Source organism: Mus musculus, chromosome 15 (genome assembly GCF_000001635.26).
Source record: "Mus musculus strain C57BL/6J chromosome 15, GRCm38.p6 C57BL/6J".
Lineage (NCBI taxonomy): Eukaryota > Metazoa > Chordata > Mammalia > Rodentia > Muridae > Mus > Mus musculus.
The window spans coordinates 78500448-78512180 of record NC_000081.6 but is presented as its reverse complement, the minus strand read 5'-3'; the positions used below and the strand labels follow the sequence as shown (position 1 = coordinate 78512180).

The 11733-nt window shown below is 49.6% G+C and overlaps 1 protein-coding gene across 2 annotated transcripts in view; it reads left to right on the top strand.

The window, feature by feature from the left end:
• The first annotated feature begins 559 nt into the window (after nt 1–559).
• Il2rb (interleukin 2 receptor, beta chain) overlaps nt 560–11733 on the top strand; it is a 32366-nt gene continuing 21192 nt past the window's right edge. For both annotated transcript variants that reach the window (XM_006520478.3, XM_006520477.3), the window contains exon 1: nt 560–875. The gene's annotated coding sequence lies outside the window, so the exon portion shown is untranslated. The remainder of the gene's footprint in view (nt 876–11733) is intronic.

Genomic DNA, 11733 nt, shown 5'->3' with positions numbered 1-11733 from the left:
AGAGGTGCAGGTGGCTTCAGCCAGGCTGCCAGGCTCAAACCACAGGCCTAAAGCCTCGGCCACATCCTCCCCCACAGAACGTCCAAGGCCAGTTTACCTCGGTCCCTCCTCTGCTGTTTGGGTGGATGGGCCAGGCCCAGCTTGGTCTCTGACCCCTTATGTTTATTTTTGGTTGTGAGCCTAGCCTTTAACGGCTGAGCCATCTCTCCAGCCCAGACCCCTTATTTTTATAAGACAGAAGGGCTGGGGTTGTAGAAAGAGCACCCCCCCCATATTAGTGTGTGGATGAATGCATTTCAGCTCCATTTACATGAGTTATGCCACCATTCATAGGCTTGTCTGTGACATGGGAGACAGTCCAGGCTTGTGGCAGGTGACCCTGGAAGAAAAACTGGGGGTCCGGGGTCCCTGGGTTCATACTGCTTCGTGGTACCTGAGCTTACTGGGAGTCATCTCTTCATTCTCATCCCTAGCACCGTGAGTGAGCTGCCTGCAGCAAACTCGATCACAAGTAGCCTGGGGCCTAGCTAGCACCTTCTGTGTTCAACCTGAGCTGAGCAGGTCAGGTCACTTCAACCCTGAGCTCTGGAAGGCCCCAGAGATCACCACGGTCTTGGGTTCCTGGGTTCAAGACTACCTACCTATCAGTGGAAGTGAGCTTTTTCACAGTCTTAACCCTTCTTGGATCACCTCTTTCCTAAGAGCTGGGGTTTCAGGGAGTGAGATGCAGAGCACACAGAGTCCCTCCCAGGATCCTAGAAGAGCCCCACCTCTCTTGAGGGTTGCACAAAGCCCAAGGTGAACTCTGGAAGTCAGAGGGGGCCGTTCCTGGAAAGCGACTGAGGATTAGCCAACCTGAACGGGCCTCCTGTAAGGTAAGTGGGAGGCGAGCAGAAAGCCCATCCTGAGCCCAGGCTCAGTTGGCATGGCTCACAGCTCACGGGCCTCTGGTCTCCACCCGTGGCCGTTCCTCTTTCAGAGTCTTTTCTGCAGTTTGGGATTTATGGGAGAGCTGATGGAGGAAGTTCTCCTGCTCTACCCGGGAGGTGATTCCTGATTCACACTTAACCAGTGTGACTCTGGGATCTAGGCCAGGAAATGGATTTCAGTGTGTGCGTGTCTCTTAGGAAGTCTTCGGCTGTTCAAGAGCCTGTCTTCTGAGGTGTGGGGATCTGACGTCCAGAGTTTGTGTGCCACTCATCCGTCTGGTTTGTTCTATTTCACTCAGATCAACCACCACCTGTTCCTGTGGTCTGTGGCTTCACAACTGTGATTGTTCCAGGGAAGGCACAGGGGCCTAGTGCTACAAGGAGTTAGGGCCTGGTGGGCTTGATCTGGGTCTACTGAGAGACCTGGGCCTGGTAAGCTTGACCTGGGTCTAGTGATATGAGAGACCTGGGCCTAGTGAATTGAGAAACATGGCCTCGTGAGACTAACACGGGCCTAGTAAGGTGACAGACCTGGGTCTGGTGAGTTGGTGGTCTTGCTAGGACCCAGCTCTGACAAGGGTGGGGCTGAAGAGGCCGAGAGGATCCTGGGAGGGAGTCCACTTATCTAGCCTGCCTATGTCAAGTTGGGCATGTTTGTGGTTTGAATGCTGGGCAGAGTAGGGAGGAAATAAGACATGTGGAGACGTGGAGTCAGTCAGTGAGACAGCTTTGGCCCTCATGGCTCCCTTCAACACCCTGGCTTGTGGCCTAAAGTAGAGTCATCCTATGGGGGTGAGGAGTGTGTCCCCCCCGCCCCCCTGGGGAGTAAGGTTGAGTGAACAGACTGGAAGGAAAGGACCCCGTCCTTTGCACAAGATGGGCCTCTCAGGATGCCTTCCAGTCACCCTGAAAGCGAAACCAGCCAGTCACCAAATGCAGGCCCTGCTCCCTGTGGGAGGTTTGTGGCCTGAACTTTATTAGGCAGCTGCCCAAAGCAGCAATCTGTTGTAGTGCTCGCCCCCTGGGTGTGCAGGGGACTCACAGGCCATCTGCCAAGAAGGCACTCGAGCACAGGGGCCCCTTCTTTTCCCATCACCAGCCCCGCAGAACGAAGTTGGTACCTTAGGCACCTTGAGCACCAGGGCAGGCCCCGTGATGACGTCAGCCTGATTCTAAGACCCCCCCCGGGAGAGGAAGCTGGAATATGCTCCTGGCCGCCCCGCCCCGTCATAGGATGCGGGTTTTCCTCTCACCACAGTCCTTCAATCTCAGTGAGTGCTCCCCCTGCTCTGCTGAGGCACCTACACCATCAGGAATTTCAGGGGCAATGTACAGAAGCCAACTCAGGTTTTGTCATCGGCAAAAGAGAGTCAGGTAGTTTCTGGGGTCTCTAAAAGGCATTGAGATTCAGGCTTGAGGGCTGAGAGAAACAGCAACGGAGGTGGGATTGTAGCAACCACCCTGACTAGCCCCTCGGCCTCCCCTCCCTTCTCCACTTCACTTCCAAACAAAGATAGGGGGTCAAGGTCTGTGATTGGAGAAGCATGGTCACATGGTCACGGAATCAAGCGTCAAGGCCCGTGATTGGAGAAGCCTGGTTACATGGTCACTCAGGAACTCTGGAGTCAAAACTTGAGTTGGTGAATCCTGGTCACGTGTCACTCCAGAGGCTTGGGACAGCCTGGTTCTAGAATCAAAAAAAAAAAAAAAAAAAAAAAAAAAAAACGAGGCTAACATAGAACCTTAAACTAAATCGTTGTGACTTGGTTCCATCAGTCACAGCCATAAACAAGCTGGTAAGGCAAACATCACCCAGGGGTTAAGAGTCTGGCTTAATAAGCGGGCTTGGTGGCTCATGCATTAGATCCCAGCACTCAGGAGGCAGAAGCAGATGGATCTCTGAGTTCATTGCCAGCCGGGCCTACACAATGAGTTGCAGCAGGTCAACCACCGTTAAACAGCGATACAATGTTAAAAGAGAGAAAGAGGGACTGGACAGATGGCTCAGTGGTTAAGAGCACTGACTGTACTTCCAAAGGTCCTGAGTTCAATTCCTAGCAACCACATGGTGGCTCGCAAACATCTATAATGCCCTCTTCTGATGTGTCTGAAGACAGTTACAGGGTACTCATATAAATAAAATACATCTTTTTTTTTTTTTTTTTTTTTTTTAAGGGAGAAAGAGGCTGTGAGAGAGGGAGAGGGAGGGAGACAGTGTGTAAGGCTTGGACTGTCAAGATGGTGGCTCAGTGAGTAAGAGGGCTTGCCACCAAGATAGACAACCTGAGTTTATTTCAGTTATTGTCCTCCTATTTCCATGTGTGTGCTCTGACACACCACAGGCATGGCATGCTCCCCTCTCAGAATAAATAAATACTTGTACATAGATGATAGATGCAAAAAAAAAAAAAAAAAAAAAAAAAGAGCGAAGCTCTCCTGTCACATGACTGAGTTGGAATCTGAGCTTTAATGTTTTGGAATTGTGAGATGGGCAAGTTTCTGCGCCCAGCTTCCTCTCCTGCAAGAGCAAGGAATTAGGAGAATTCTGAGTACACGGGGTGTTGAGAAGATTAAGTAATGTGACATGCACTAAGCCCTTTAGCTTTGTGTTGGCTGAAAACAATCAGTGCTAACGTCTGGCTGGTGAAATCATTTTAATTACCAGCCTGCCTTGCTTGTCTCAGCTGGCTCTATGTGATAGAAACATTAGGGCGTCAGGCGTAGTAGAGGCAGAGGGATCTGGGGGCCAGGTGACATGACTGAGGCAGGCAGGTGACAAGAGAAAACTGCGTCCTTGCCTGTCACTCTCCTTGCTGCTGCAGTTGGAGAGCTGTCACCTCTGATCTCCTTCAGGATTCTGTATGCCTTTAAATGGTCCCTTGTTCCTTATTCCTTAAGGACTTGAAGGCCCTGAAGCACTGACCTGGGATACCTGGAATAGATACATTCTAGCCTTTTCTGGAAGCAGTTATATTAGTCAGCCATTCCTTCCTGGAACACATACCGATACAGTCAAGTTATAAAGAGGAAAGATTTCTCTTTAAGACTCTTTGGTTTTGAGTCTGTCTGAGGAGCCTGGCCCTGCTGTTTTGGGTCCCTGACTGTACTTCCTGATGGCAGAGTTGAGAGCTAAGCCAGACTCCTCATGACTAGGAAGAAGAGCGGGAAAGAATGATGAATGGTCTAGAAATCTTCTTTAGTACCCACCAAGGGCATGTTTCCAATAGTTCCAAGATGAAAACCAAGTCTTTTCTCCCTGGGCATTGGAGGGACATTCCAGACCCAAACTATAGCAGGAGGAGAGGGTTGCCACCCACTTGTACTTTAGATGGGCAGTCTAGCAGCCGACAAGGGACAGGTCAGGGGCCAGAGTTCATGGAGAGCTGTTGGAAAGCCATGATAATTCAAGTTGGAAATACTGACAGGCCTGACTTCAGCTGCTGCTCGGGAAGGGGCCGGAGGGAAGTGAGACAGGGGAGGTTCAGGAGGTAGCACCAGGCAGGCATGCGGACCGGTGCTGGAGAGCGGGGCTGAGGGTGTCTCAGCCAGACTGGGAGTGGCAGGAGCTGCTTCCTAGAGCAGAGACTTTAAACACGAGTGGGTACCAGAATCTGTTGGAGGGCTCATTAAAATAGATGCTACTGAGCCCCAAGACAAGAATATCAGTCATCCAAGCTGCAGATTTGATTATCTATGTGTCAGTGCATCTGTCTGTTTGTCTGTCTATGCGGGTATGTATGTGTGTACATGTGTATCTCTCTCTCTCTCTCTCTCTCTCTATATATATATATATATATATATATTTCTATATATCTCTCTATAACTATCTCTCTATATATCTTTCTCTCTATATCTCTATCTCTATATCTTTCTCTATATATCTATCTCTCTATATATATCTATCTCTCTCTATATATATTTCTATCTTGTATATCTCTCTATATATATCTCCCTATCTCTCTCTCTCTCTCTCTCTATATATATATATATGTATATATATATATATGTATATGTATATCTCTCTATCTCTCCCCACCTCTCCCTCTCCACCTGTCTCTCCACTTCTCTCTCCCCCTCTCTCTCTCCCTCTCTCTCTCCCTCTCTATCCCTCTCTCTATTCTCTATTCTCTCTCTCTCTCTCTCTCTGGCTGTGTGGCTGTGTTGAGTGTGCATTGGAGTGTGTGTGTGCACATGCAGAGGTAAGAGTAGGACATCAGATACCTCTGTGCTGGACTTCCAGCTGTCTTCATGATGCTGAACTCACTACTCAGGTTCTGGGGCACAAACTCTGGTCATCACGATTGCTCAGCAAGCATTCTTAATCACTGAGCCACCTCTCAGGCCCCGGTGAATTTGCATCGCCAGTGCATTCCCAGATAATGGTATTCAGAGGGCTGGTCTCTTTGAGAACAGAATAGTTAGGTTTGCTGTAGCCTCTAGGTTGGGTTTGAATAAGTCTGACTGAAGAGGCAGAGGAAGGCATTTAAGGAGGGCTGTAATGAGAGACCGTGAACTCTTGTGCATGGTGGAGTGACTGTATTGTGACCTCGTTTCCCTGCTATACTCCCCTTGCTTGAGAACATCTCTTGTCAGGGGCCAACAGGCCATGGATGGGTCTTACACTTATGGTGTGGACTCTTCCAGATGAAGACAGTGAAAATGTGCGAGAACCATTCTTCACTGAGAAGAGCAGGCAATGCTGGGTGTGGCAGCCCACACCTGTGATCCTACTACTGGGTAGGCTGAGGCAAGAAATCAGGCTATGTAGAAATCAAGTGTAAGGCCAACCTGGGATACGTGAGATTTTGTTTTCAATCTTTCATGCCCTGCAAAACAAATGAATGAACAAATGGACTGCGGATGTAGCTCAGTTGGAAAAGTAGATGCCTAAAGTGCACAAAGTTCTGGGTTCTGTTTAGAACACTGCATAAGCTGAGTGTGGTGGTGAAGGCCTCCAATCCCAGCATTCAAGAGGTAGAGACAAAGTGCGTCCTGAGTTCAGGACCATCTTCTGTTGCATAGCAAGTTCAAGACTGGCTCAAGCTACATAGAGACTTATTTTTTTAAAAAATGAAGGAAAGTAGTATAGGCGGGCCAGGGGAGAAGCTGTTGTTTAGGGAGGGAGCTCTGGGGTAGTTAGCAAGCCACAGGGAAACTGGAAGCCCTGTGGGGATCATGCTTAGAAACTGTCCCCAGTAAGAGCGGTGCGGGGAGAAAGCTGTACAGCAGCTCCTATATGTCATTACTGAGTGCCAACTACCCGACAGGTGAGGTGTTAATTCCTAGGCGAGGAGTCCCAGGCATTCTGGCTGTAAAGGGGCAAGGAGGGTGTGTTTTCTGATGGAGAAACCTGGTCTCTACCCAGCTGTAAGAGAGGCTGGGACGTGAAAGAGAGGCTGGGATTGTGGCTTGTGTGTTGGTATCTATCCTGGCTTACTTTCTGTTGCTATAATAGAACGCTCTGACCCAAAGTAGCTTGGAATGAAAGTTGCTTTATTTGGCTCATACTTCCAGGTCACAATCCATCCCTGAGGGAAGTCAGGGCAAGAAGTCAAAGCAGACACCATAGAGGAACACTGCTTACCCATCCATTCCCAGGCTCATGCTGAGATAGCCAGAGCCACGAGACTCAGGATGGTGCCAGTCATACTGGGTGGAGTCTTCCCATATCTATCATCAGTCAAGATTAAGTCCTCTCAGATATGGCTGCAGATCTGGGCAGCTGAGGCTCATACTCTTCCCAGGTGTGTCAAGTTGACAATAAAGTCTAACCAGCATAGGAACCAGGACTCCCAAAGAAAGAAATACCTATAACCCAGGAGACATCCCCAAGTCAGGAGACACCCTGAACCCAGGAAACACCTTCAGGAAAGGTTTACAAAGCTGCCATGGGAACCACAAGTAGGATGTCCTAAGATAAATGCTGAGGGAAGCAGCTGAGAAGAAAGGCCCTCTCTAGAGGGTCCCATGTTCTCTCCCTGTAGGCATACATTTTTTGCAACCTGCTTTAAATAAGGGTTCAACCTCTCCTCTAGCCCACCACACAGCAGAGGTAGTGGAAGAGAAAAGCTATTAGGCTATGGGGGAAGTGGACCTGTTTAGCAAGAGTTCTTTGGGGGTGAGCTCGATCTTCTTTGGCAGCAGTTCAGTCCCATAGCAAACACCAGATATGAATCAGCTGCTACAGCCCAGTCCTCTAGGCAGGCAGACACCACACATGAACCAGCAGCTGTAGTTCAATCCTGAAGAAACCGCAAGGCTCACCAACTGGCCTGAGGCCTCAGGAGTGGCGAGCTGCCGCAGGAACCTCACAAGCAGGTCTTGGGTGAGTTTCTCTCAATGGTGGTATTTCCACAAGTTCAGCTCAACAGTGCAATGTAAGGCGAACCAATACAAGCATGTTGTTAGTGAAGAGTAATGAGGTGAAACAACCCAAACCAACGCTAAACGCTTCTCTCTCACTGTCTGTGGGGTCATATTTATACTCCTTCATCCCTGGCCCTTTCACATGTTTGTTATATCAAAACGTCCTTTCACCTGTGTCTGCTTCAGATAAACGTTCTTTCACGTGTCTGCTTTAGCAAGACATCCTTTCACCTGTGTGCCCCAGCAAAACATCATTTGACATAACTGACTTCCCAAAGAAACTAGAAGTTGCCACTTCATCTCCCCCTTCCCTCTGAATGTGCTTCCCTCTTGTACAGCAGTGACACCCAGCAGTGTGTTCTCTGTGTGGGGTGAGCTGATGGTGGTCGATTGCACATTTTTTTTAGAATCAGTGGCTAATCTTTTATCAGGGGTGGGGGAGGATTTCGAACTCCTTTAAATCCTGATCTTCAACTGGAGTGGTGGACAGACCTGCAATCCCAACACATGGGAGTCTGAGACAGTAGGATTGCTCCAAGTTCAAGATAAGCCTAAACTACAGAGTGAGACATTACCTCAGCCACCCCACCCCCAGTTAAATACTTATAAATAGCTCATGTTCAGCTGTTGTTGCAAATTCTGGGTTTGCTGGCAGTATTGAGCCAGCATTTCTCACCAGTATGCCATGCACTCCACCTGCCCCCCATCCATCTGAAATAAAGTCAGTCCTACCCCTCCAACTGCAGTTGGAAACCCTGTCTATGCCTACTAAGAGGGATACCAGGCTGCCTCTCTCTCACGGTGCCTGAAGCTTTGCTTGTCCCTTCATGTGCCCATGTGCCCCCCTGCACCTGTTCAGAACAAGAATCTTACATCTTGGATGGGATCCCTCAGTCCTGAGCTGTCCCTCCTTCAGGGAAACCTGCCATTGCTACCATCCAGGAACAAGGGCACCTGGATGCGTAGTTCAACGGTAAGAGAGCCACATTTTTTTCTGGCTGTGCACCTGAAGAGTCCTTATATTGGGAAGCCAAGAAGCTTGGGTCACAATGTAGCTAATTTCTGTTTGTTCCCCCAGATGTCACTGGGTTTATACTATGTTTATAGTGGAGCTGGAGTGACCCTTGCTGTGTGCCTTCACACATTTAGTAATGGCAAGAGCCTCTTGTCTGATTGCTATGAGGGCCCAGTGTGAAAACACTGCATGGAAACTTCAGGTGGCCATAGCTCAGCCAGGGCAGGAGGTCCCAACACATTTTCTGTGAATCCTCATTAGTGGCCCAGCGCCTTCTGGAGACCTTGTACCACCCCAGAGCTCCTGTCCCCATAGGCCCAGCTTAGTCCTGCAATTCTGGGGAGTATATCTAGATACCCCATTGATATCTGGATCCTCCATTGATAGATGGTACGCAGTTGTACATGTGGCCAGAACTGGGAAGACACTGCCTTTCTCCTCTCAATCCAAGCTGATTTAGATTCTTGTAGTGCCGAGAGAGTCATGACTGGGTATCACAGGCAGGGCCAGGAAGGATTAACCTACTGTCTGTATACATTATAGCTTCAGACCCTGCTTTGTTGCTGCCCACTGTCCCAACATAGCATCTTTGCTGTTCAGCGCACAGAAGGTCCCCTGTTCTTTGGAGTCTCCAGTCACCAGGTCCCGGAGCCACCCCTCACAAGGTTGGGGAAGGGTATCATTCCAAGATGGAGTGGGTTTCTAAGCCGGGTTTCTGCTTCTTCCAAGCAGACATGTTGGCCTCGAAGACAGCTAGGCAAAGCCTTCTCAGATGGACAATTGAATTTTCAGTTCTTTAATAAAAACACTAACGCAGAACAGAAGGGAAGCAGGGCTTCTAGAAAGAGCTTCTCACAGGTGTTCTGCAAACATCACACGTCCTTTCCTCGAGGTGACACCTAGCCTGTCTTCTGAGAAAGATCAGAGATCTTGGCGAAACCCATTTGAGAAGCGAGCAAACAGAACATTTGAGAAGAGAACAAACAGAATCTTGCCCTACACGTTTCCCACGGGGGCGGGGTGGGGGTGGGGAGTGGGCTTTGCACAGCTTTCCTGCCTATCCCCGAGGGCACAGTAAGGAGACCTGCATTAGGTCACTTTGCCATTGCATGCCGTAATTATGGACAAAATGCGCTTTGCTCCCTGGGCTTTGCAGCCCGGAGCTCCTTTGGGCTACAGGACTTGAGGTACGCTTAAGGTTGTACAAGGTCACAGAGATCGTGGTTGATAGGAGATCGCACGAAGGGAACCTCCCTTTATATTGGAGTTTTAGTTTTAGTTTATTTTCAGAAGGAGAGGCTGTGTTCCTATGAAACAGGGCTCTTAGCCACCTTCCCAGGAGACCTCAGTGGATGTGTAGTTCAAGCCTATCCTAGGCAGCGACTAGCTTTCCCACTTGGAGTCACTCAGTGGAAGCATCCTCTAGCTCACAGCATGTGCATGCATGCATACATGTGCATGTATGTGCGTGTGCACACACACGCACACACACACACACACACACACACCCCTACCTTTTGATTGCCCCAGGTCAGAGAACAGGGCTACCTAACTTCCTATTCCTTCCGGCCACCCTTGTTCTTTCCCATTTACTCAATGCCAGACTCCTGTGGATGCCCGTGTCACTGCCTCTGGTCTCGTGGCATCATGACCACACTATCAGTCTCCACACATTCCCCATGTGTGAAGACTGACTTCTGGGCCGCATCTAGAGATGCCAATAGATGTCAGATTGTCTACCAGAAAAGTGGGGCCATTTTTGGCATGTGTGAGGGATGTGGCTTACATTTAGAACCTCCCTGGGTAGCAAACTTCTTGAGACTTTAAGGATGGGTTGTTCCCAGCATCATTCGTGCTTTGCCTCCCTCTCAGGTGCTGCTTAAGGAGGGGATTCCTTCACTCTGAGAAATTCATCTTGAGTTAGGAAGTCTCCTCACTACCCGATCACCATAAGAGGTGCTTACACAAGCCTAGGTGGCTTCAAGGTCAGCCACCTGTGGCATCTTATGCAATTGCTGTGGCACTGGCAATCCATCCTCAATGGAAGTGTCATCAGGCCTACTGTGCGCAACTGTATCTGAAATGGCCACTTCTCCTTCTCTTTCCCTTCCTCCTCTCTCCCCTAGAAGCTCTCTTGTGAAGGTCAGGTCATTTTCACGCTCTGCCAGTCTGCATGAGTCCCACAGCCCAAACAGCAAAGCTATTTGGTCTGGAACACTGGCCCTAGCACAGATCTCAAATCTGGACTGGCTTCAGCCCAGAAACTGAGTTGCTCTGGGGAAGAGCAGGGCAGGGATATATATGGTGACCAGCTCTGTCCTTGTCTAAATGCTAGGTGCTGGTGACCCTGCCAGCAGAGATGGTCACAGAAGGGATCTGATGGGACCCGGGTGGGGCTAAATGGGCTGCTGTTGATGCTGTCAATGGTGCTGGAATAGCCAGGGGAGCAGGTGACTTCCAATGCATCATGGGAGAATGCATATCTGTAGATCAGGAGCCCAGGGAGGAGTTGAGGACTATGAGGAGGCATACTCTGGAAGTGGGGCTGATGAAGGAGCCATAGAAGATGGCACCTTCTGGCTTTGGCATTGGTGGATAGAGTGTCCCTAGGAAGAATAGGTGTTTGTTGAGCCCCCTCGTAACTAGCCGCAAGACTGTTTGTGGTGGTTTGAATAGGCTTGGCCCAGGGAGTGGCACTATTAGAAGGTGTGATATTGTTGGAAGAAGTGTGTCACTGTGGAGGTGGGCAATGAGACCCTTCTCCTAACCATGTGAGAGCCAGTCTTCTCCCTAGCGGTCTTTAGATGAAGACATAGAACTCTCAGCGCCTCCTGTGCCATGCCTGTCTAGACACTGCCATGCTACTGCTTCTCTCAGCTCCTTCTGCACCATGCCTGGATGCTGCTATGTTCCTGCCTTGATGATAATGGGCTGAACCTCTGAACCTGTAAGCCAGCCCCAATTAAATTTCGTCTGTGTAAGAGTTGCCTTGGTCATGGTATCTGTTCACAGAAGTAAAACCCTAAGATATTTTTCTTTGTCCTTATCTCAGCTGGGTCCCTCTGAGGTTCCTTCCTATCCTGTGCCCTTTATCAGTTGGGAGGGAGAAGCTTTCAGTGCTATAGGGATGAGACTTGGAGTCAGATACATGTTAGGCTCTTGGCCAATGAGAAGACTAGAATCTGGACCATCAGTGAGGCTGATACCGTGGGGGTGGGGTGAGGTCTTTTCTTCAGCTCCCAGGTTGAATGGCAGAAGGCAGGTTAGCATTAGTGAGGGAGTGGTCTCTAGGTGGGTCACACACAGTGTCACTTGGGTGAGTGATGCTATCCAGGCTGAACGGGGGAGGGGGGTGTTGGGGGGGTGAGGCCATGGGAGGGTGGCTCAGCAGATGCTGGGATCTTTTCAGTGGTTGGTGGAGGA